Source organism: Myodes glareolus, chromosome 8, assembly GCF_982192425.1.
Source record: "Myodes glareolus chromosome 8, mMyoGla1.1, whole genome shotgun sequence".
NCBI classification, from domain to species: domain Eukaryota; kingdom Metazoa; phylum Chordata; class Mammalia; order Rodentia; family Cricetidae; genus Myodes; species Myodes glareolus.
Window position 1 is genome coordinate 30739500 of NC_142033.1, and position 26912 is coordinate 30766411.

Consider the following 26912-nt stretch of genomic DNA (forward strand, 5'->3'; position numbering starts at 1 on the left):
CCTTTTCCATTTTTCATATGGATAAAGTTCTTATATGTTCATTTCTAATCCTAAAATTATTAAAGGATCTAACTTCTTTGTCCTGAGCTCTAGGGAATGCCTCCAATTGAGAAACAAATGTCACAATTCAGTTTAAGTATTGTGCTAATCTGAGGTTCTCAGAGTTGATGCTAGGTTTGTAAGGCCAGAACATCTGAGCATCCAGGTAAAATAAGATTCAGAGGCCTAATGTGCAATCCCCATTGCTCTCCCAGAGCGGAGACTATATAGCGCTTATTTGGAAGTTTGTCTTGAAGTTCAATTTGGTTAAAAAAACTTGACTTTCTCTCTTCCTGCTGTGAAGATAAATCCTGTAAAGATTTATTAGCTGTATTGCTTTAATAAAACACTGATTGGCCAGTAGCCAGGCAGCAAGTAAAGGTGGGGTGATAAGGCAAGAAGAAGTAGAGGTGGAAAAATGAGAACAGGAGAATTTTGGGAAGAGAAAAGACTCAGTCTGAAGTCATAACCCAGGCACAGAGGAAGCAAGATGAGAAGGCCTCTCTGATAAAAGGTACCAAGCCACGTGGCTGACACAAACAAAAGTTAAGGGTTAATGTAAGTTATAAGTGTTAATAAGAAGCCTGAGCTAATAGGCCAACCAGTTTGTAATTATTGTAGACCTCTGTGTGTCTCTTTGGGACAAAACGACCGTGGGACCTAGCCCACAGAAAACCTCCTGAGTACACTGGGAGTGTGGGGATCATGGGAGAGGGTAGAAGGGAAGGGGGAAGGAAGGGAGGGGAGTGGAGAAAATATATATAGCTCAATAAAAATATAAAAAAATGAAAAAAGAAGTCTCTGCCTAAGGTGCCTTCTGATTGGTTTAATAGAGTTGAGTGGCCAATAGCTAGGCAGGAGAGGATAGGCAGGATTTCTGTAGAAAGGAAGGAAGTGGGAGAGGAAGCTAGGTGCGTGGATTTCACCAGGGACTCCAAAGAAATCAGACATGTGGTACCGAACAGAGATAACTGAGCCATGTGGTAGAACGCAGGTTAAAAAGAGACAGGTTAATTTATGTTACAAGAGCTACTTGAAAAACAGCCCAAGCTAAGGCTAAGCTTTCATAATTAATATTAAGTCTCTGTGTCATCATTGGGGACCTGGCGGTCCCACAAAACGTAGTCCAACAAGAAAGTTTGCTCTGTGTGTATGTTATTTTTCAAGACAGAGTCTCACTTCCTTGTGTCTCAACCTCCTGAGTGCTGAGACTGGAGATGTAAACCCTGGGATTTGATGACAGGCTTTGGCTTCTACTACCTTGGTTTTTGTTTCAGGAACACGTATTGCTGCAGAACAACTCTATGTGTAACATACTCTCATGAAATGGCTGTGCTTACCCAGGCCTGGCAAGGGCCTAGGGACCAAAATGGCAGCTTTTTCTGTTCTTTGCCTTGCTCATCCTTCAAAACTACATCAAGTTGTAATATTTCTGTTAAATACTAGTATCTTTTGTTGGTTTGTCAGAATGCCCCTTTACATATGTTTTACTCTTCCCAAGGGAAATCAGATATTTAGAAATAGTAACAGAGGCAGAAAGGATTTCTGCTGTGAAGCTTCGATGTTTGGATACATGGCTCCCACATAGAAGAAGGTGTGTGGGAGGCGTCTGCTCTCACTGCCAGTGAGTGCTATTTGAGTTGCAGAGGAGGTTGTGAGTCAGTGACTGACTGGGAACTGAGACTGCTGTCTCTATACACGGGCAGCACACGAATGCCGTAGCAGCTCTAGGCACTGAACACTAAACACTTGCAGGATATGTTCTGGGCCCAGGGACCAAATGGATGGATAAGACAAAGTCTGCAAACAGGGGCTTCGATCAGAGAATAAAACCAATAGGAAAACGGAGTGGCTGGTGGTGTATATCGTATCATATCACATGATGTGTGAAGGGAACTGGCTCAGCCCTCAATGAGCAGGTCTGAAATCACAGACGCAGGCTAGAGCTGCTGCCCACAGCTCAGTTAAGCAACATCAAATAACCGGGGACAATAGATTGGCCTAGTTGACACATCAGAATCATCATCAGGCTCCGCCCCTTTCAATCTGGCATCCATATTCACGTCCTAAAATAAAACTTCACTACAAAATAAAGGCAATATGTACACTAACATATGTGATATCCCACCCACATCTGAAGACATTTTATCTTCCTCACTACAGAGAGGCCAAACCCCTGGGTGCTGTAATGCCACCTTTGAAACCCTGTAGCCCTTCTTCATCATCATCATCATCATCATCATCATCATCATCATCATCATCACATCAGAGAAGACTGACCAGCTGGCGCAGACTTGTAATGCCAGCTATTCAGGTGGCAGAGGCAAAAGTATCACAAGTTTAAGGTCAGCCTGAGGAATTTAAAGTTAAAAGGCTAGGAATGGGTCAACAAGATGGCTCAGTGGGTAAAGGTGCCTGTCACCAAGACCAGAGTTCAATCCATGGGCCCCATGTGGTGGAAGGAGAGAACTGACTCCTGCAAATTGTCCTCTGACCGCCACATGTGTGCATCCACCCTAATGAAAGAAGGGCTTTTGTTTGTTTGTTTTGTTTTGTTTTAAAGGGGCTGTAGCTCAGTGGTAGAACATTTCCCCAGCATGTACAAGACCCAAAGTTCAATCCACGGCGCTGTGAAAAAGAAGGGGGGGCTGGGGAGATGGCTCAGTTGCTAAAGTGCTTGCTGTACAAGCATGCTCACCTGAGCTCAATTCCTGGCACTTCCATAAAAAGCTGGGTCTCAGTGGCCCAGGCTTGTAATCCCGGAGCTTGGTCGGTGAGGAGAGGAAGATCCCTGAAGCTCAATAGCCATTCATCCTAGCTTACTTAACAAAGCCCAGAGCCTGGTCAGAGACCCTGTCTCAAAAAGCAAGGTTCCTGAGTAACAACAGCTGGGGTTGACGCCTGGCCTCCACATGCATGCATACACAGTACGCTCCCTGTGGTGGTCTGAATCCGAAAGGCCCCATAGTCTCGTATATTTGAAAGCTTGGTCACCAGAGAGCGGCACTAGAATGTGTGGCCTTGTTGGAGGAAGTGTGTCACTGTGGGTGCTCTTTGAGATTTAAAAATGCTCCAGCCAGGCCCAGTCTCTCTCTCTCTCTCTCTCTCTCTCTCTCTCTCTCTCTCTCTCTCTCTCTCTCTGCATCTGCAGCCTGCTGACCCAGAACTCTTGGCTCTTTCTCCAGCACCATGTCTGCCTGCACACTACCATGACCCATCATGATGATAACAGACTAAACCTCTGAAACTATAAGCCAGCCCCAATTAAATGTTTTCCTTTATAAGAGTTGCTTTGGTCCCGGTGTCTCTTCACAGCGACAGAAGTCCTAATAAGACATTCCCCAGCAGTCATATACTCACACATACTACTTCTTGTACTACTTAGCTCGATAAACTCCTTTTGCCTTTGTCTGGGACCTCAGCTGGTTGTGGTTCTCTGCTGGTGGGAAGGCCCACACCTGTATTCCTGACAAATCTTGGGTCAGCTTGAACTGGGTTGTCTTGGTTTTCTATTGCCTTTCATCACAAGACTGGGCGTACAAAAAGAGGTTGTCCTAAAGGAGCTCCTCTATTCTAGACAAACCTTTCCTCATCCTACCCTTCAGGGGCAGCTCAGCTTCCACAGAGTAATCGTTATAGTAACCTCTTCTCTGCCTGCTGAGGGAGAGGCATGAGGACCCCAAAGTGGCTGGAAGACACGGTCTCCACACAGTAGAGGACTTCTGTGTTCAAAGTTCCTAGTGGAGGCATGTATCCCTTCAGAACTGAGTGAGACTTCAGTGAAGCAGGTTCTAAAGATTAGAAACAAACCTCTGTATCAGACAGTACTTAGCTATCGCACAAAACAGCTTTTCCGGTACAAGATTTTCTTTAGCACTGACTTGCTCTGGGGAGACAAAGAACATCCACACACTACCTGTCCTGTAGACTTTTCCAGTTGATCTGTGCATCAGAAACTGGTGGGAGAGGAGACTCTAAGTCTGAGATGCGAAGGGTTGATGATCTCAATTTCCACCCATTTCTTGGATGGAAAGAGACCTCACTGACTGGTGACCACTGGTCCATGTGACATAAAGAAGGAAAACTCCAGGCTTCTATTGTGCTCCCATGGGGAGTCACTTTTGAAATGGCACCTTGATCTGTGCTGACTGTGGTTTCTTCAAAAGCTTATGTCTCATGTCATTTTTTTCCACTTCCCAAGTCCTCCAGGGAGGACCAGAAGAATTTCAAACTGACAACAGTGGACCTCACTAAGATCCCTTCTGGGCTTCAAATGCTCAAATTTTTTGTTGCCTAAATATGACTAGGGATTCGGGGTTGGTTTTGTGCTTTATATTTTGGTTTTAACATTACTGAGCCCAGGAGTAAAGCAGAAACTATATTTTGTGTATTTTTTTTCTTGACAACAAGAAGAAATCTTTGTTTCTCAAATGTAGGACCTATTTTTCTTCCTTTTTAAACCTATTTATTTTTATGTGCACTTTATTGTTCTGTCTGCATATCTGTGTGAGGGAGTTGGATCCCCTGTACCTGGAGTTACAGACAGTTCTGAGCTGCCATATGGGTGCTGTTAATTGAACCCTGGTCCTCTGGAAGAGCAACCAGTGGTCTTAACCACTCAGCTATCTCTCTGGCCTCTAGAACCTGTTTCTTTAGAAAGTTAAGTGAGATTAGATTATGTCATCCCCTGCCCCCGCAGCTTGTAACTTCATGCAGTATCTATTATGTTCATTACACTTTCCCCAGCAGGGTTTGTCTCTAGGTTATGCTGGCTTTGTAACAACCGGGCTTCTTCAGCAAAATAAATGACCTCTGGCACCTGGGCGAGGCAATAACGTAATGTGTACATTGGCAAAGAAGCTGAGCAATATACTATCACTTCTTTGGGTCAGGATCCAGGTCCTTAGTCTTGGAAAGAAAATGCTGACTTTCAAGAAGAGAGTCAAATGTCTGTCCCCTGTCATTTTATTGCTACACTCGGGCCTGATGCCCTGAGGCTAACAGTAGTTATTGTGTGTCCCTCGAAACCTGGGCAAACACGTGGCCCTGCTGTGATGGTTAATCGTCTGTGTCAACTTGACTGGATTTAGAGTGGCCCATGAAGCGCACCTCTGGGTGCGCCTATGGGAGTAGTTCCAAAAGTGCTGGAAGGAGACCCATCCTGAATGTGAGAAGCACACCCCCCCAATCCCTGGATGGGGTCCTAGACTGAAGAACAAAGAAAAAACGGAGAAAGTGAGCAGAATATCAGTATTCATTTCTGCTGCTTCCTGCCCAGAGATGCGGTGGATCAGCTACCTCCCACTCCCACTCGTTCCTACCATGATGGACTGCACCCTCTGACTAGGACACAAAATAAACCCTTTCTTCCTTAAGTTGTGTTTATAAGTGTTTTGTCCTGCAATGGTAGAAGAAGCTAAGGCACCTGCCTTTAAACAGACACTAAGACCGCAGGGCTTACAGTAACCACTTAGGGCTCCTTTTACCTTTCAGGGACAAAGTCTCATGGGCCATAAACATTTGTGGGCTTGTGGGCCAGTGGCACAGTGGCAGCTTTAGTCACTGCGGATCCTGCTTCAGGCTATTCAAGTGGTGCAAGCCCCACCTTTGCCTGTCTGCCTTGCTTGCCTGCCTTGCATATCCAGGAATACACACTCTGCCTGCGCTTCTGCTTAACCTACAATTTCCAATCTTGTAGGCAGACTCCGCCCACTGACGCAGAGCACAGGGAAGAGCCACACCTGCGAGAGCCGTGTGCCCAGTGTCTGCGAGGCGGATCTGTATGAGGGCCTGTCTGCGTGTATTTCCCGCAGCCAGCTGTCCTAAGCCCTGAGCCGGCACTAGCACACTGCAGGAATTCCAGAACTCCAGATGCCAGCTCGTGCTCAACACCCTGGGCGGCAACTCACAAAGCACTCATTATTCTGGTCGTTCATGAGATGTTGCAGGGAGCCTTGTTGGGGTCGGGGGAGAATTCCCACTAGCAGCTCATGAGCTTCTTCCTACTCAGTCCAGAGTTTGGTGGCAGTGATGGTGACCAAGGCAGTGTGTGTGTATGTGTGTGTGTATACGTGTGTGTGTGTGTATCTCTGTGTGTGTGTGTGTGTGTGTGTGTGTGTGTATGTGTGTTAGGGTGAGCTGAGAGTATGGGAAGCCCGGAAAGAGAGATGGGTTTTTAGACTAAGGAGAAGTGGGTGGACTTGGCACTCACTAGTGGGTTCAGATCAACATTCTCCTTAAAATAAGCCAAAGAAATGAAAATGAGGGGGCGAATTATTTCATGATACCTTGGTTCCGAGTTTGTGTGTGTGTGTACAGAGCATTAGACAGACATATGCTCTGATAGAGACTTATCTCCTGTTAGGATAAATTAGAACGTATCTGAAAACCATTAAGAAAAATGGCCACACATCTCATTAGGATACAAGAGTCAGAAACTATCTGCACAAATCTTCTTCTATGTGACAGCCACTCTTGCTAAATAAAGATGAGCAAGCCCTGCGAGCAAAAATGGGCCGAGAGCCACCAAAGTGGTTAAATGTGGTTTCTTGTGCCACCAAAATCAGAGCTGATGCTCCACTCTGGCTTCGAGCATCTTATTTAATTAAGGACCGAAGTCCCCCACTTCTAATAAGAGAAAGAAGAAAGTTTTATTAGACTTGGATCTTAGTATATGCTTAGCTTGGTTGAGGCTTAACTCTAAAACCTTTAATTAGGAATATAACTTTAAGAAAGTATTATGTTAGCTGGGTGGTGGTGGCGCACACCTCTAACCCCAGCACCTGGGAAGCAGAGGCTGGTGGATCTCTGTGAGTGAGAGACCAGCCTGATCTACAAGAACTAGTTCCAGAACAGACTCTAGAGAAGCCTTGTCTCGAAAAACCAAAAAAAAAAAAAAAAGAAGTACTAAGTTTACTTTTTTTTTTCACATGTTTTACTGTTAAAATAAACTTCCTGGGTGAGTAGAAATCCATTTTGTTTGTTTGCTTGTGAAATGCTGGAGACGGAGGCTACAGCCTCATATATACCGGGCAAGCATTGGACCCCTGAGCTGTATTCGTAGCCCTTTTGGTACTTTTTGCACTTCTCAAAGGATAATGTCTGGAAGTTTGGAGAGTCAGCAAAGCTGGTAGCAATTTCTACTCTGTACTTGAGAACCCAAGCTAAATGTGGTGAGATGTTCGTGTCTGTCCTGATCCTCAGATCCAGCCACCAGGTTACACAGGAAACCCACCCTGGAAGATTCAGAGGGAATCCTCTACCTCCTCCACCAGTTTGTCAGAAGCTCTTTTTCTAGACCAATATTCAAGGTTTGTGTAGTGTCCAGGGATTATGAGGAAGATGGAAGGAGACCATTCTAGAACTGTTACGTGGAAACCCTGCTTTGTGTTCCTGCACACACCAAGCGGGACTTGGAAGAACTTGTTGCGGATCTCCAGCTGCATGCAATGAAACATCAGGAAGCCTTTAGATGCTTGATGGTCCATTCCCAGTGGCCCACTGACGGTCCATTTCCAGTGGCACACTGACGGTCCATTTCCAGTGCAGCACTGACGGTCCATTCCCAGTGGCACACTGACGGTCCATTCCCAGTGGCACACTGACGGTCCATTTCCAGTGCAGCACTGACGGTCCATTCCCAGTGGCGCACTGACAGTCCATTCCCAGTGGCACACTGACGGTCCATTTCCAGTGCAGCACTGACGGTCCATTCCCAATGACGCACTGACAGTCCATTCCCAGTGGCACACTGACGGTCCATTTCCAGTGCAGCACTGACGGTCCATTCCCAGTGGTGCACTGACAATCCATTCCCAGTGGCACACTGACAGTCCATTCCCAGTGGTGCACTGATGATTCATTCCCAGTGGTTTTTCAAATATGTATGCATGAAATGCAGATGGTTGTACAGAGAGTGAGAGCTATTTTCTTCATAAACAATAACAGCAGTAGGCTACCAACCTCTGTCCACGTGCTGTGCTTAAAGGTTTACACTGCTCCTGCTTACAGAGTCCTGGGGGATTTTTTGAGTCGCGGGTTGGGAACACGGACTAAGGGAGGTGAGCTGGTTTGCTGGGCATTGCACAGTCAGTCAGTGACAACACAAGATTTACCCAAGTTTCTTTCTTATTTCCAGAAACTATGCCCCATTACCCTTCTGCATGGCCAAAAGTGTATCTCAGACAGGCTACCAGCCCCTAAATACGATCTACCAAATACAGGTGAGCAACAGGGTTGGAAACTGCATGGGAGTCTCAGATTTCTCACCCGGTAGCTGTAAGTCTCTGGACAAGTTCCATAATATCTTTAGTGTCTGTCCTTTAAAAAATAGGAATAATCACCCTAAGGGTGTGAAAGGATTAGGCTAGATGCTAACCTAATTATTTATCATAATGCCCAACATAAGGAAAATCTGTCCAAACTATTAACCATTGAAGCACTAGCTAAAACTAAGACACAATAAGTCAATAAGTGGTTTTATCTTGATCTATGTGTGACATTTCTTAATTATTATAAAGAAAGATAATTGAGATGAAGAAGCAGAGATAGAAGTGTGCAAAATATATGAAAGAGAAATAAAGACAGAATAAGGAGGAAAATATTAGGGAGTAATATTTTATTATTAATACAGAGAGATGTTAAGGGGCTTCAATTATTTTTTAGAGCAATGCAGACATAATTTGTTTTCTTTTTTACAATTTTATCTATTATAGAAACAGCGTTCTGTCTGCATGTATGCCTGCAGACCAGAAGAGGGCATCAGATCTCATTACAGATGGCTGTGAGCCCTCATGTGGTTGTTGGGAATTGAACTCAGGTCCTCTGGAAGCGCAGCCAGTGCTCTTAACCACTGAGCCATCTCTCCAGACCGTAAGTTGTTTTCTTAATCCCAAGTTAGCACAATTCTAGGACATATCAGATCTCACTGGCATGTGAAAGTGCTCTGGCCTGAGAAGAATAGTGCTCCCTCTTGCAGACACTGCTGCCTACCATGCCCAATGGGCACATCAACGAGTGACATTCGCAGTGCATCGCATGCGCGGTAACAGAATAAAAGGAGGGTTTCAAGAACTGCAAGATAAGCAATTTCCCTTTCTCCTGGATAGCTAGGAGCCTGCTCTACTCCAGTCGGCCCTGGATTCAGAAGGCGTGCTACAAGGCTCTAAGGTGAAGGACAGATATGTGTTCAGAGGCCTTCTCCTGTCTATCCTGATTCAGGCCGCCTTGTGACATCAGGGATCTGGCAGCTCTAGACGCTAGCAGCTAGCGTTAGCTTCCTTGTTTTAGTGAAGTTTAACATGTCTTATGATTCAAGACTTGATTGCATTGTATGTTTAAAAAGATTTATTTCTTTTTATTTTATTTGTATGGGAGTTTTACTTGCACGCATATCTGTGTACAGTGTGCACGTAGTACCCACAGAGGTCAGAAGATGGCACCAGATCCCCTGGGACTGGACTAATAGAGGGCTGTTAGCTGCCATGTGAGTGCTGAGAACCAAACCTGGGTCCTCAGCAAGAGCAACAAGTGCTCTTAATCACAGAGCCACCTCTCCAGTCTGCATCTTACATTTAAAAAAATAAATGACAGGGTAGCCAGAGCTTCACAGAGAAACCCTGTCTTGACAAACAAACAAAAAGTCAATAAAACAAAGCACAAGCAAATGATGCAATGATGGCTGGGATGTTTAGCTCAGTGGAAAGCACTTGGCCAGCATGCACAAGGCCCTAGGCTCCATTCCCAGCACTGCACAAATCAATAAGATAAAATTAAAACCCACGCTTATCTAACAATCTGTCTTTTGTCATCATATACCCCACTGAAGTGTGACTGGAGTTGGATAGGCAGTTAACTCCTTGTGCCTGAACTGTAATCTGTATCCATCATACACCCTAAGGAAGAGTCACAGGAGTCAGATAGGCAGTTAACTACTTCTGACTCAACTGTACTCTATCCATCAAACACCCTATGGAAGAGTCAGAGGAGTCGGATAGGCAGTTAACTACTTCTGACTCAACTGTACTCTGTATCCATCATATACCCTAAGGAAGAGTCACAGGAGTCGGATAGGCAGTTAGCTACTTCTGGCTGATCTGTACTCTGTATCCATCATACACCCTAAGGAGAGTCAGAGGAGTCGGATAGGCAGTTAGCTACTTCTAGCTGAATTGTACTGTGTATCCATCATACACCCTAAGGAGAGTCAGAGGAGTCGGATAGGCAGTTAGCTACTTCTGACTCAACTGTACTCTATCCATCAAACACCCTATGGAAGAGTCAGAGGAGTCGGATAGGCAGTTAACTACTTCTGACTCAACTGTACTCTGTATCCATCATATACCCTAAGGAAGAGTCACAGGAGTCGGATAGGCAGTTAGCTACTTCTGGCTGATCTGTACTCTGTATCCATCATACACCCTAAGGAGAGTCAGAGGAGTCGGATAGGCAGTTAGCTACTTCTGGCTGAATTGTACTGTGTATCCATCATACACCCTAAGGAAGAGTCATGGGAGTCGGATAGGCAGTTAGCTACTTCTGGCTGAATTGCACCTCCAGCTCACCCAAAGAGGGCAGAGTCATTTTGAGAACATTTCCCATTCACTTGAAAAAAGGAAGTTATCTGAAAAGAAATTGCACTGGCTATCTTCACGGCTCCTGGCTGTTCAGTGGGCAGCAGATACTGCTCTCGTTTATCGGTAAGAAGAGCCTGTGTCAGGTTGATAAGGCAAGAATTCTCCAATGGGATCTCGTCACTGGAAGGTTAAACACACATCCTTGGGTTCTCAACCACACTTAACCTGTCAGGGAAAACATTATGATCAGCCTTCCCAGCCTCCCAGGATACATTCTGAAGCACTCCCGTGTGTCCCATGCAAAAGCTGACCCAGATACCCTCTGGGACTTAGGGGGCATGGATCGCTTTGCTGGTTAAACAGGCAGATTCCAACCACAGGTTGTAACTCTGAAAGCTTTCTTTAGCAGTGGCTCAACAACTGCCCAATCACAGAAAGTAGCTAAACAAAGACTCAGAACGCAGTTAATAAAGCCAGAACGAAAACTATTGGGAGAGAAGAGCTTCATCACACAGGGCTGATCTAAGACTCTAAGAGAAACTATGTACCGTACTGAAATCAAGCTGCAACTGACCTGGAAACTTCTTCCTACCTGCTGGCTGGCTTCCGCACTTCCAGAAGGTGCTATCCAAGCTGCCGGAGGAGAAAAGCCATCAATGATATTATACAGCACCGAATCCTGTATGCTGTAACACTGACTTGCCTGGCAAGAAGGACCCATTAGTATGAAGGTGGCATCAAGTTATGGGGGTAACCAACTGCCTTTGAATTGGATTTGAGGCATTTCCTACACAGGAGGAAACTCATGCAGGGTATCATAAACCTGATCAAAAAGCCCATGGCGGGGAGGTCACAGGCCCTAGGGGGAATCTACTACCGCTCCCTTGTTAAATGGACCTATAGTTACACTGCCTTCCACATACTTATATTTAAGTCAGGTATGGTGGTGCACACTTTTAATCCCAGCACTCAGGAGGCAGTGGATCTCTGCGAATTTATGACGAGTCCAGTCTCCATCGTAAGTGCCAGGCCACCCAGGGCTACATAATGAGACCCTGTCTCAAAAATTATGTTTATACACACAGGTTAGTCTGCCCTCCAGCAGAGGAGGCTCTCTCTGCAGTGGTCAGTAGGTAATTCAGGGATTCCTAACCGGACCAAGTGCTATATTGAACACTCAGCTTTCTCCAACCCCAAGGTTCAGGAAACATCGAGGAAGAAGAGGCAAGAAGGAGAAGCCAGAAGGAGGAGGGGAGGACGGTAGACACAATGAGACCATGACACTCAGCAGCTCACTGTAGCTGTGGTTGTCTACAGAAGATCAAGCCAACAGAATCAGGCAACATTCCAACAGGCAGCCCTAACTGAACTCAGTGAGCTATAAAATTACAAAAGAGAGAGAACGAGGATGCGAGGAGCAGGGGGATGTGTTGAGGAGGCCTGGGGAAGTGGGAGAGAAGGTGTGGGGGCTCAAGACATATCGCTTACCCGAAACTGTCCCAGAATAAACAGAAGATAGTCCACAAAAGAATACTGCTCGCATCTGAGGATAGCTTCCAGCTTCCAAGACAGAGAGCAGGCCCTGAGCAGAGAGGTCTTGGGCTATACATCTTCTACAACTCCCATGGAGGACAGCGGCTACACAGCACAAAGCTCGGATTATATGGAATGTCCTTGTTCTGGCCGTAATGCAACTCTTCCCTCTTACAGTCGACCAAGTTTATTAAAACACAGATGTGTGAGCAGGACGCCAGAGGGTCGGCTCTAATGCGCTCTGTTGCTTTCAACACAGAACTTCACAAAAAAGAGTAGAGGATGCAGCCTTGTAGAAAACCTCACAGAGAGAAGAAGCTAGAAGCGAAAGTCACAAGATGGCGTCTTGGTCTTCCCCACTGCTTCCCAGTTACAGAGAGCAAGTGTAGAGCCTTTCTTTCACACTCCGCACACTTACCTTCCGTACTGGCCAAAGCCTAGCTTCTCCTGGGCAAGATGCAAAATTCTTCCATGTGATCAGCTATCCCAGCCAGAGGCACTGAGTGTTGGGTGCTGGGTGGTATCAGTGTGTGTGCCTGGCCCACATGATGGGCCCAGGAGGTGTTTTATGTTATGGCTGAACTCCTACAGCAGGAGCCAGGTTAGGCACAGGCACCGTTGGGTTGGCTTTTGACACGGTTCCAATTCCAGTAACGAGAAAGCCGGCCCTAGAATATTCACCCCAGAATTCTTCCCCTGACAGTTGCTCTGAGGGGTGCTGCAGAAGCCATGTAACTGACTCTACGTTACTGTGTGTGTGTGGGGGGGGCACTTTCCAGAAACTGTGTGCTACCTGACCACAATGACACTCACCTCTGGGTGAAGAGACCACGTCCCTTTCTTAAAGAGATCAATGAAAAAAGGAGGAATAAGAGGGAAAGGATTAGATACTTGCACATCTGCAGGGTTTAACTTCAGAGACAGGAGCACCTTGTCTCAGGGAAGTTTCCTTTCTCCTCTGGCCAGCTGCACTACAGAACACCAGCTCTGGCCGTGTGCTGGGGCAGGCGATCTTAGCCCTAGGAAGACTGCAGACAGTGGTTCCTGTCTCTCCCTCTCTCCATACTGAGCCACCTAGGTCAGAGGCCGAATGGTGTTTCTTGGGGTAACAGATTAAGGCACAGAACACCTCAGAGCCTATGCCTTGCCTGAATTTTCTTGAAAAGAGGAGCGCAAATAAAGCAGTTGGATATAAGCTAGAAAAATAAAACTGTCTCTGACCCCTAGTGTAAATTGCTTGCTAAATCCACCGACCGACTCATTAGAAGCCTCTATATAAAGCAAGAAGGGGCTGCGTGTTGGGGAGATTCGGGGGCCTGGGTAGCATTAGGCATTCTGCTCCAGTGTCTGACTTCAGGAAACAGTCCCAGCCAAGACAGTGACTCATCCTGGCTGTCAGACTTACAATAGGAGCTTGATTTGCAGTGGCAGAGCTAGCTGGACAGTGAGCCTCCAAACAGCTCTGCCCCAGTAATTCTGAAAGGTTAACTGAGTCAGGGAAGAAGACAGGAAGCTACTATTACCATTTTACACCAAGAGAGGTGACAAACACATCACGGAAGCCCCAAAGCTTTGGTTCAGAAAATCAACAAACACTGTTTCGGGGGTGGGTGGGTGCGGGTGTGTGTGTAATGAAACTTCTTATATTTATTTCTTTCTTTATTTTTTGTTTTCTGAGGCACGGTTTCTCTGTGTATGCCATCTACTATAAACATGAGACTCAGGGTGATTTTTCATGGGCTCAGGGCTTGCTTTGCACAGACATTTTAAAGAAGCCATAAAATTCCCAGCAACTAACGTTCAGCCATAAAAGTAGACAGTCCTTTCATTGAGATTCAGCTTCACTCACCCAGCGATTATTTATTGCCTTTCCAGTCAGAAAAGCATTCCATGGAGGACCAAGGTGTGCCCAGGACAGGAAAGGTAGGGGCTGCTTTGTGAGGCGGGGTGGAGACGGCAAGAGGGAACGATTATCTCCAGGTGAAGAAGCAGTCCGGTCGAAAGGAAATGAATTAATTGGTCTTACAGAATGGATTAAAACCAAGGATGTTCAGAAGCCAGGGAAAAGTTTCTGGGTGCCGAACATAGGAAAAGGGAGGTGAGAAAAGGCAGCGGCGGAGTCGGGAAGGCTGACTGAAGCAGGAACTCTTAGGGCTGGACTCCCTTGGCAGGGAACGGCCTTCCAGACCAGATTAACAGAAGTCTGTAATGTGGAGAAGCAGCCATGTTTGACCTTTGACAATCAGGACAAACAGCACAGCCACAACTTGGGGACTCGGAGGCATTGCACGCAGTATGTCTACAGCTAAGTGCACGACAGTCGCTCCTTGTGGACACTTCAGGACATGGCACCGGAAGCCACCAGAAGCCACCAGAAACCTGGGCATCTGGGCTGCCAGCACGTGTTTTGGAGAACCAGCGCTGTGTGACACTGAAGGCAGCAAGAGCTGCCTGCTCCTCCATACTGCGTTCTTCCGCTTTTCAAATCTTCTAAAGTTTCCAGAACTTATCAACTCTGACCAAACCCAAAGGGACCCTGAGTCTCTAGCATGTTCCTGTCTTCCCAGAACAACTTGGTTGTAGTCCAGCAAAAAAACAAAAAACAACAAAGCTTTTGAAAGATTTATGATCAACTTAAATATATTTTAAGAATGTAGGTAAAAGTCAAATGTGTCTTCAATGTATTATAATTATCCCTATAATTTAATAAAATAATATTATAAGTTAATATCAGCATACTGGCATGAGCCAACTTTTACACCTCATAAATTCATACTATACAAATTAGTTTAGTGTTTGTTTTTTTAAAGTCTTTAACTTTAACTTTATAAATTTATAACTTTATAAATTTAACTTTATTTTATGTGCATTGGTATTTTGTGCGCATTCATGTCTGTGTAAGGGTGTTAGATCCTTGGAACCGGAGTTATGGACAGTTGTGAACTGCCATATGGGTGCTGGGAATTGAACCTGGGTCCTCTGAAAGGGCAGTCAGTGCTCTTAACTGCTGAGCCATCTCTCCAGCCCTAGTTTAGTGTTTTTTGTAATTTAACTTCACAGTTTTTATTCTTTCTAAATGCTAAGATTACAGTAATATTAATTTTTTCTTATTTTTCATTCACTGATAGTCAACTTTTTTTTAAAAATTTAACTTTCTGCAACTTTATCTCCCAACCCTCCTATCAAATTATCTGCTCCCTGAGTGATTAATTTCTCGGAGCCCTTCTTTATTCTCCGCATGAATAGCCTCCTACTCTTTATTCATGGATTCAGTGTATTCCTCCTGCATCTCGGAGGACTCGGCTCCGTGTTCTTTGAAGTTTTCTTCTGCTCCATGCATTCCAATTCCTTTGAGCTCCTTTTCTGTTTCTCTCTGGCTTCAGCCTCTCATGCTGGACGCTTTCATTAAAAGTCTCACGATGCCTCGTTGCTCATTCATGTTTAATAACGAGCCACTAAGAATCTTATTTTAAGCTAATGCATGGTATGGATTGGTAGATTTCATCAGAGAGTAGCTGGGCAAAAAAGCCAAGAACTGTTTTTAAAACTTTTTCATTAACAAGAGGAGTTTTTGTTTCTGTTGAGAGAGGGTCACTATGTAGCCCAGGCTAGTCTCAAACTCACTATTTCACTATGTAGCCCAGGCTAGTCTCAAACTCACTATTTCACTATGTAGCCCAGGCTAGTCTCAAACTCACTATTTCACTATGTAGCCCAGGCTAGTCTCAAACTCACTATTTCACTATGTAGCCCAGGCTAGTCTCAAACTCACTATTTCACTATGTAGCCCAGGCTAGTCTCAAACTCACTATTTCACTATGTAGCCCAGGCAGGGTTTGAGCTTGCAATCTTCCTCAGCCTCCCAAGGACTAGGCTTACTGGAATGTCCCACCAAACCATCCCCGCCTTGGCTTCACACTTCTCAGGTCACACGCTGAGCCACTACAACAGATAGGCCAAGGAACACAGTGACTCATGTCAGTCAGCTCTGTTCTTATTTTAATATCACATACGTTGAACAGTTCAGGAAAGTAGACCCTGCAATTCCTGCATCCTTAGCAAATGCTCCTCCCTCTCTCCTTCCCATCATCCCCCCCATCCCCCTCTCTCCCTTCCTTTCTTCACTTCCATCCTCCCGTCCTTCCTTGTATATGAGAGTGTTCATTGGCTGAGTGAGTGTGTCTGTGTGTGTGTGTGGGGGGCGTACAACTTCAGGAATTGTTCCTCTGGTTTCTCATTGGCTGCAGCTTAATGAGTCCTCTACCTGTGAGACTCCAGGGATCCATCTGTCTCTGCCCCTCCACACTATGATTGCAACCATGCACACATATCAGGCTTCTTTGTGTGTGTGAGTGAGAATCCCTGGGTTTGAACTCAGGAACTCAGGTTTACAGAGTAAGCATTTTAATGACCGAGCTATCCCATCATCCCATTTTTATTCAATATTATGGATACATGCTGCTTGGTTTTTATCAACTTGACACGAACCTAGGCCGATCTGGGAGGAGGAAATGCTTAAATGAAAAAGTGCTTCTATAAGATTGTTCTGTAGGCAAGTCCGTAGGGTACTGTCCTGATTAATGGTCGACGCAAGAAGACCCAGCTCACTGTGGGCAGTGCCATCCCTAGGCTCATGGTCCTGCATGGTATAAGGAAGAGAGCTGAGCAAGTCATGGGGAACAAACCAGTAAGCAGCTCTCCTCCATCGCCCCTGCTTGCATTCCTGGTTCAAGGCTCCTACCTGGAGTTCCACCTTGATTTCCCTTCCTAATGGACTGTGTAAGCTAAACACCTCTCCCCCAAGTAGTTTTTGCTCATGGTGTTTTATCTCAGCAATGGAAATCCTAAAAGAGGATGGAACTCAGAGCCCAGCTATGCCCCCTGTTACTTCTCCTTCCACTTTGCAGTCCAGGATGCTACAGTGCTGTCCTTGTCCCTGGGGCCGAGGCTGCCTCTTCAGCACCAACACGTCCAACCACTGAAGGGCACACAAACACAAGGACAGCACGTTTCTAATGAGTGTAGCAGGGTCCGGACTCAGCCTCTGGGGACGGGGTAGATGTCTGGAAAGTCTTAACGTAGGCAACTGTGCTCTTGGTCAAAATGAGAGAGGATTCTAGTAGTCAAATAAAAATAAAAAAGGGAGACTAGACATTGGAGAGCATTGGAGCCTTCTATAAATTTGGGGGTGGGATGGGGCTAATAGCTTGCGGGGTCCGGTGGATGCGGGTGGGTATTGGGGAAGCCTACCTGCAGAAAACTCTCCCGCTGGCTGGCTAGAGAAGTCGAGGCAGTTGGGGGAGGGGCTCAGGGTTTTGCCCCACTATGGGGGTCCTAGAGAGTGGGGTTCCCACTGGGTGACTGGTCACTCACCTCTTGGTCCTCTATGTATTGCAACAAGCCGTGTTTCTGTAAATTTTGGTACTTTCAAATGTCTGCACGCTCAGGCTTCCCAGGGGTTGGAAGTGGGTCTCCCAGCACATGTGGGTCACCCCATGTGCCTGGATGTTGGTAGCCACTGTGCTGTGTACACACTTTCACCTACCCCCATCCTCACTAGCTCTTCTCATCCTTGACCTCCCATTCCGAGTCTCAGTCTGGCATCTCTCTGATTTTGTTTCTACATAGAAGAGCCTTCATGCTTCACATGGTACAGAGATCTGACTAGCCATCCAAAGATCTGGATGGAATGGGGGAAAGACATGGACCCAACTGTGCTTGGGACAGAACCCCTCAAATCCCCATTGCAGCCTCTCACCCATCCTGGGCTCTCGTGTTTCTTGAACTCTCATTCCTGGGCTTTTTGGGGTTCTTGGGGTGATTTGAAACTTGGCCCCCACTCTCCTGTGTGGGCATAGTTCCTCTGCTACTTTTTAGCCCACTGATGCTAGTTCTGGGCTACGCATGTCTCCTGCCCCTTTAAAGACGGAGCTTGTACATTTGTTCTTTGCCCTCTTCATTATTTAGGAGAGCCTGGAGAAGAGGAGGAAGTGAAAACATCTTTGTTCCATTACCTCCAGAACTGGAAGTCTAAAATCTGTATGTGATGCTCTCATGGGAAATTTTATCTCAAGCCACAAATATCCATTTGCTTAAAATAAGGACGGTTTTATTTCCAATTCATCCTGTGGGTGTGTACTCATGAGCTCCACAAAGTAACCACTAATTGTATTTCATCTGAAGTGATCCTTAAAAAGCTTATTGGCAATGATACCCAAGCTTACAATCGTGAAGTCAACACCCCCTACAATCACTTACGAAATCTGTATTGAATTTCTCCACTTCTGTTCGGATGACCTTCACAAGTATTCTAACTGTGACATGGATAGTTCCAGGGTATTGTATCTTTATCTGCAGGTCAAAATACAGTCATTTAGGGAGAGACTTCTTATATAAAAAATTTTAAAGAATTTAATATAAAGTTCCTCTTTATTCCAAAAAGACAGTTTAGGAACAAAGTGTGCCTTATAAAAGACAGGGAAAAAGCTGGGGTCCTTCCCACTTCCTGTCTTCTGCTCATGTTTGCTCATGCATACTATCGTTGTTTGGATCTGAAATGTTTCCCATGTGTTAATAGCTGGACCCCCACAACTGGGCACTGCTGGTAGCTATGCCTTGTGGGAAGTCTTCAGGCTGCCGGAGACATGCCCTTGATGGGCGCTGAGGGACCCAGTCTTCCTTTCTCTCTATCACTTCCTGGCTATGATAAGAAGAGTTTTGTTCTGTAACACACTTTAGCCACGATGCGACCCTGCAGGCTCAAAGCAGCAAGGCTGACAGTGGACAGAACACTCTAAAACTGTGACCCCAGACATAGGTTTGTTCTTTTAAAGTCAGTTATCTCAGGTATGTCTATAGCAATGGAAGCTCCATTAATTCATGCACAGAAAACTCTTCAGGTTCCTCTGCATCCAGCTTCTACTCATCTGTATATAAACCATCTCAGCCGTTGCCTCATACAAGAAACCTCTCTTGACTGTCTCCCAGCACACTTCCAAAGGCTCATCTGCTGCTGCACCTGTGTGTTTCCATAACCCCCAAATCTACCCTAACAGCATTTACCATATGTAATCATTTGCTGTTTATCAACCTCTGTCACTGTAGCATGTGCTACAAGCGCCAAGTTGTGTTGATCTTGACATTCCCAACATGACAAGTCACAAAGCACAACAACTCTATCACCAGCAGCCACACTGGCGAGAAGGGCTAAGGAGGAGTCTATGAGCATGGTGGATTGTAGTCTGCTGTCCTCTGAACAAGTCAACCGGACATATGGGGGGGCACAGCCATCACTAGAATGATGACTTTGACTTAGACTGAACTTCTGACTGAGATTGCTGTCTGTACGGAAGCTGGCTTCACAGTCACTGCCAGGATGCTGGCCACCTGCTAGAATGTGAGACATCCTTGCCCACAAGAGAGTAGACCATAGTGACCATGCAAACGGATTGAACCATGGCTGCCCTGAGGAAGCACCTGGACTCAGGAAGAAGTTCCAGAGACGTAGAGAAACAGTCTGGAGTAGCAGAGGACATCCGAGAACTTTCTGTTACCTGCAACTTTGAAGTCTAGACATGGAGTTGCATAAGGAAAAGAACACTTGCTTGGAATCTGTCTCTTAGAACAAAGAGGAGTGTAACACACACAGAGATGGCGGTGCCGAGGAGTTGATTCCTTCAAGGTGTCTCTCTCGGGTCACCTGCCTCCCCTAGCCTCAATCTGGGACAGATGTCACCCTGCCTCTGTCACCACGTGCTACAGGGGCTCTGTGGCATGTCTCATTCAGAGTACTTTCTGTGGCCTGACCAGATGGCATTTACAAGTCATTTTCATAATGCAGGCCATGTCCTGCGCCTTTGGGGATAAGGAAGCATCTGCATATTTGGTACAGGAAAATTCTACCGCATAACTCTCTGTTCTCAGGGCCTAATGCATGTCTGGGTCATAACAGATGAATATTTATAAAAATAATGACGTTAAATGTTCAGAGATCTAATTGCTTTTCAGAAGGCCTGTAGTAAGTTCATAAGTAATTCTTGACTTCTGATTTTCTTCACATATGAACATGTAGGCAAAGTATATCATCTATGTGTAAAGTTTTTGGTTTTTCTTTGGGACAGGGTCTAACTATATAATCCTGGCTGGCCTGAAACTCACTATGTAGACCAGGCTGGCCTCGAACTCACAAAGATCTGCCTGCCTCTGTCTCCTGCTTGGTGGGATTAAAGCTGTGTGCTGCCACACTGGCTCCATATGTATATTTTTAGAGTTATATTTCAAGACTGTAAGTTTTGAGGTATTTGTAAGATAAAACTTTTTACTTTGGGATGGTGTTCTTAACACACAGTCAACTGTGGTCAGTAGTGGGAGGTCCCAGCTGTCCCATAAACTGAGTTCTAATTGACTCTCATGGTGGTTGACTTGGGCTTTACAAATGTTGGTTTCTGCCTAATGGCATTCCACTTATTTCTACATTTAGATACTTCTTTTTAGGTGCAAAGGTGACCCCAATTTCCTTAGGTCTAGTGCTGCTTAAATGCATTTATAAAACATTAAGTCATCGCTAATTTCTGTTAAACTTGAGAAAATGGGAGGTTTGGATTTCTCTTCTTTATCATTCTTGGATGAAAATGGAGCAGATGGTAGCACCTTACAATAGAGGTCCATGGTAGCATCTTACAATAGAGGTCCATTTGCACATCTGTAAGCCGAGCGTGATAATATCCGTATCACAAGGACATGTGCGATGATGCCTGGTTACTACCTTGCCTCTACACCTTGGGTTTGGGTACATCCTCGCAGAACTTGCATTTATTTAATAAAATATGGATATAGGCTGAAGATGTTTCTGTCTTTTTTTTAAAAAGTTCATAAAAGGCAACTTTTCTTATAAAGAATTTCTCAAGAGATCACAGCATAGAAAATATAAAGTTTTAAAAACCAGTAGGAAATCTGTCTTTCTGGTTTCTCTCTACCCTGCTCCAGCCTCACTCAACTCTGTGGTAAAGGCGCCTGCCCACTGTGCCATCCCTCCTCTACCTCTGGAAAGGATAAGAAGCTAGCTGAATAAACTGGGCTGCAAGTCCAAAGGTAACTCCTCCTTTACCTGGTAGACTGCAGCGGTTCTCAACTTACAGGTCGCGACCGCTTTGGGGTTGTTCAACGGCCCTTTCACAGGGGTTGCACATCAGATATTAATATTGTGATTCACAACAGTAACAAAATTGAAGTTGTGAAGTAGCAACTAAAACAAGTTTATGGTTGGGGGGGGTCACCACAACATGAGGAACTGTATTAAAGGATCGCAGCTTTAGGAAAGTTGAGAACCACTGGGCTAGAGCACCAGGTTAAAAACAGAGGCCCCTGCCTTGACACCCACAGCACAGTTGCCTTGCCAAGGAGGAATCATCTTAGGATACTGCGGGATTCGGGATGTGCAACCCCAGAACATGGCATCTTAGGATGTGAGAAAGCATCAAAAGATAGAGAATCCTGCTCTCTTGCTCCTTGCCCTTGTCCCCTGAAGGAAGACCCTCCTTCGAGAGGTGCAGATCCTTTGGTCAGAGGAGATGAACATCCTTAGCACTGAGGACAAGGACAGAGAGAAGCATCCAGTTCCTCCTGGGTACCATCAAGAGATTACCCTCTCCCCAGCCATGCACCTCACGCCTGTTCTCCTCCTCTGCAGCTTACACAGAAACACATTTCCTGGGCCTTTGGGTCTCCACTTCCTTTTGAAGGCTTTCATCCCACATAAACCTTACGTTGGATTGGTATGCAAATCTATTTGTTGTTCTTGGTACCTCAGCTCTGAACTGAAAAAAGATTAAGAAAAGATACCTACCCATCTTCCCCTACAGCACTAGCAGGGAAGGCTCATTTCTCTCTCATCTTGTAGTCCAAAACAGCACAAAATGAACCCAAGACAGTATCGCAGCGTGAGAAGCCTGGACGCCTTCCTCCAAATATATTTTCAATTATCTTTGTCCATATCAGCAGCCTTGTCTCATCTTCCACTTTGGAACCCACCTTAGGACTATTCACCTCCCTTTCTCTCCCCAGTTCTCCCCATAAATCCCAAGAGAACTTTCACCAAGGGTATCAGATAAGGCCCATAATCTTGATGATTGGCCCAGCTGCCCTGCCCTTGGCAGCCTTGTAGCCTCATCTGGCAGGGAGCCACAGTGATTTCCTTTCAATTTTCAAACACGCCTTTCCTTGGGCCTTTGCCTCCTTACTGCAACTCTTCCCCCTGACTCCTGCCTGGATGCTTTCCACTCACGTGTGCAGTGAACACGCTTCCCTGTGACATTTAAACAGACATGACACAGTTAGTACTTTATTTTATCTTGAACTTCGCTTTCACGATCCCACTACTGTATTTATTTCAGCGACTCTGTTTAATATCCACCTCTATTAGCAAAAGAAACGCTCTGTAAGGGCGGAATCATAGTACGTACCACTGCTGTGGTTTGGGTAGGGCCCCTCCCATCCTCCCAAGAGAAGACTCATGTGTAAGGCTTGGTCCCCAGCTGGTGGCGCTGTTGAGAAGTGGCTGGGCCATGAGGGCACAGACTTCAGTAGATTATTCCAGTAGTGAATTCATACTAAAAGGGCCATTCGGAGGTGGGGCCTTGTGTGAGAGAGAGAGATCACTGGGGGCATGCTTTTTGAGTGTCCTGGGGACTTCCTGTCTCTCTGCTTCCTGGTTACCCTAGGACAAGCTTCTTTCCTCCCCAGCCCTTCCAAAAGGGGTCACAGCAATTCATATGCCAAACTCTGTGATGTCCCCAAATCCCCACCAACAAACACCACATTGTGTCATGATGTCAGTTCCTTTTCTGTTTACCTTCTAGCTTTTCTTGTGCCACAGTTTATAGCCCCAAAATTTTAAATTGTGCCTGCTTAAATCTATGGTTGTTTGTTTGTTTTTTGTTATTGTTGTTTGCTTTTTTCCTTTGCAGTCGCGTAGATCTTGGCTTTAGAAGTTGGCTGTCTTGCCAACAACCAGCCTTTGTGGGTACGGCTGGAATCTGTGCACAGGACACGTGACCTCCCATTAGCACTTTGCAGTCCGTGTCCAAGGAGGTTGTATACTTGTGTAATCTACAGAGGTGATTTGTCTGATGCTTCCCTTCAGAGGGAGCAATTCCATTTCCCAATTCATCCAGCCCTACTACTGATGGAGATGTGAGCTGGAACGTAAGGAGCCAGTACGTCGTAGAGTATGTTGACCCCACTCTTGGCTCCTTTTCCTCCTAGGAAATGGGCAACCCTGACCGTAATCTTTCCATAGACATCCCACAAAAGGAAGTTACCAAAGCGCTACAGTATTTCACAATTTCTAAACCGAATACTTAAGTCACCTATGCAAATTCAGGCATCTCCAGCTTAAATGCCTTATCCTTTCCTGATGAAAGCCCTGACTTGAAAAATGTCCCTCGATTTATTGCTTTATGACACTTGGTCAGATATGCAGGAACAGGGGTTCTTAGAGTTCCCCTCCCCCCACTTTATCTCTTGTAGGACAATCTATTTTTATCTTTATAAAGACAGGGCTGGGTATTTAATTTCTTTTGCATCCACAGCCTGTAGTCCATCATATCGTAACTCATGAATACTAATGACTTACTGAGATCCTGCCCTGGAAGGCAACAGCACTCTGCTCCATGAAGCAGAGTGGAAGGCAAAGCAAAGGGCACCCTGTGCCTGGGAAAACACCGAGGAGTTCCCTTGGCTTCAACAGGGCCAAGGTTCTGACGGCTAAGTGAGTATTTTCAGAGCTAATCTTCCGTGTACATCCTAGCTGTCTACTGAGACCTTCCGCCTGAACTCACACGATGCGTAACTGTGGCGTGAGGGCGCACAGATCAACATCACCACCACTTCCCAATTTCTGATACGATAGTGGCTTTAGATGTAGTCAGTTCTGTTTCTACACACCACTGAATCCTAGTCGTACTTTCATCCTGCCTCTCTACACCGCTAAGCCTCACTACCCTCACTTTCTTTTCTTCTTTTCCTCTCTCTCCATTCCCTCTCTCCCCCCTCTTTGTCTGTCTCTCTCTGCTTCTTTCCTTTGGAGTCACAGTCTCACTTAAGCAGCACTGGTTGGCCTGGAACTCTCTATGTAGACCAGGCTGACTTTGAACTCATAAAGATCCACCTGCTTCTGTTTTCTGAGATTATATGTCTCACCATGCCTGGCCCATATTTTCTCCTTTTCACAACATAATTTTTGAATTGTACCGGAGTTGAGAATTGATGGATTCACGACATAGTGTGTGCACATGCTCATGGTGGCATTATTGATAACAACAGCAGCAATCTAAATGTCTATCAGCCGTTAACTGGATAAAAGAAATGTGGACTACTGATCAGTCATAGATAGGATTGAAACACTTATTCATCATGCAACATGGATAAACCTCAGAGGGCACATGCTAGGATTGAGGATTTAGCTCAGCAGTAGAGACTGTGGTTATTATGCATAAGCACTTGGATTTGATCCTCAGCATGCCAAAGTAATAATAATAAAACAAAAAAGTATATGAAAGAAGCCATTCATAAAGGAGCACATGTGCTATGATTTCATTTATGTAATATTATTGAAAAGGCAAAACAAGAAGGACAGAAAATGTGATAGCCAGAGGCTAAGGGGAGAAGAGATGGGGAAGATCTCTAGGGGGTACCAGTTTGCTGATGAGGGGAGAGACAGAATTCAAAAATTAAACCTTGGTGACTGTTGCATGATACATACTTAAAAAATGAGTTGTATACTCTAAAATGACAGATTTTTATAAGTATAGCTCTCAACTCTCATCAAAGAATGGTTTGTTTGTTTGTTTGTTTGTTTATCTGACAGGTTATCACGGAGACCCATGACCAGTCAACATAAGAGAGTAAGTGACTGTAGCATGTTTACATAGCACATCTACCACACACGCCCTACACCTAAGGCCTAGGAAACATCACAGAAGAGGGGGCGGAAAGACATAAGGGTCAGAGGATGAGGATGTTTGCTGTGGGGTAGTGTCTTCTAGACATCACGAGAATTAGTCTCCAACCAGGAAATTTCAACTGTATGATTGCCCAAACAAGACCTGCATAATGACAACGCCAGCCAGTCAACATCAACAAGCTAACACTGACTAGGCCCCACCCTAGATGAAGAACTGCAGACAGCTGATGATTTCTGAGAGAAGGGGAGTGAGTTTTCTCCAGGGACAAACACCCCCTGATAGATCCAGTTCCAAGTGTCAGCCCTAAACACATGTACAGAAGGGCAACACAAAATGAGTTCAAATATATGATGTATATATATACACATATATTAAGTAATAATTACAGGGGAAGAGGTTATGAACTTGAGAACATGTGGGGGAAGGCACATGAGGAGTTGGAGATGGGAGGGAGAGGTAGAAATGAAGCAAATATTCACGGGAAACTTGTGAGGACTTAGCTACTCCACTAAGGTGTGGCATTAAAGATCAAACAAATAAATTGGACTCAATCAAAAATTAAAACTCCTCTTCAGAAGGCAATGGTAGGAGGGGTAGAAGAGGTCTCGGTCAGTAGAGTGCCTGTTTCACAAGTATGAGGACCCGAGTTCGATCCCCCTGAACCCACATAAAAAAGCAGCAGCACAACCATAATACCAGTGCTGTGAGGGCTAAGGCAGGAGGAGCTGGGGGTTCCTTGCTTACCAGCCTCTAATACTGCTGAGTCCCAGGGTCAGTGAAAGATCCTGTCTCAGAAAATAAGTGAAGAATAATTGAAGGAGACACATTTTGGTCATAGACCCCAACACATGTGCACACACCTGCACAAATACCTATGACATACATGTGCACACACACAAACATGTATGTGCACACACATCCACACAGAGAGACATCAGCAATAGAATGAAATGATGAATCACAAACGAGGGGAACACATTTCCAATTCCTAAATCTTATTGATTTTGTAGTCAAAATATATTTCAAAGTCTTAAATTAAAAAAAAATAACCCAACTAAAAATGGAAAAAGATTTGAGTGAAACATTATTAGAATGCATATAAAGACCCCACATCCTAGGCGGGGACAAAGCAGGGAGAAGGAGGAATTCATGTACTGCTTTGAGAATGCAACTTTGGAAAACACTCTGGTAGTTATTTAAAAAGTTAAACATACATGTCCTGTCATGTGATCCAGCCATTTCACTTCGAGGTATTTACTCTAGAGAAAATGAATGGTGTGTACAAGAATGTTGCAACACCTTCAAAAGGAAAACAAGTCCATCAATAATTTCATAAATAAACTAGTACGTCCAAATTAATTGAACACAACAAATTAACTGAGCAAAAAGGTCTACAAAAAAAGCACTGGTCACTCTGAAGTATTCAAAATAACTGCAATAGCTAAAGAACATAGATAAAGAAAGAGCAGCTGATATTTTAAGACTTTTGTGAATTCAGTGTAGATAATTCTAGAAATAATAAGCCCATACTTAGTGATTGGTGGAATATACGAGGTTGCATTATGCCCAGCGGAGAGCAGTCGCAGGGATAAAGAGGGAATAAGGAGGGTTCTGTATTTCGACTGTGAGACAGCGGGCTGGGTTTTCATTTCTTCCATGTTTCTGACCTATTACGACTTTTTATTTAGCTTGGCAGCATGGCTATTTTCTTCATGGACCATTCATTCATTCACTCAGGACGTGAAACAGGACTTTTTATATTTGCAATCATCTTACAAACAGGTCATTTGATTCATAAATACTT

At 45.1% G+C, this 26912-nt stretch overlaps 1 protein-coding gene across 5 annotated transcripts in view; it reads right to left on the minus strand.

Annotated features, from left to right (window-relative positions):
• Positions 1-26912, minus strand: part of Cracd (capping protein inhibiting regulator of actin dynamics) — a 221756-nt gene that overhangs the window by 53268 nt on the left and 141576 nt on the right. Inside the window, exon 1 of one of the 5 annotated variants that reach the window (XM_085691735.2) lies at positions 12565-12780. The exons of 3 other annotated variants lie outside the window; for them this stretch is intronic. The gene's annotated coding sequence lies outside the window, so the exon portion shown is untranslated. Of the gene's footprint in view, positions 1-11187; positions 11247-12564; positions 12781-26912 lie in introns of those variants that run through there. One more of the 5 variants, XM_048414917.3, reaches the window with a different exon arrangement.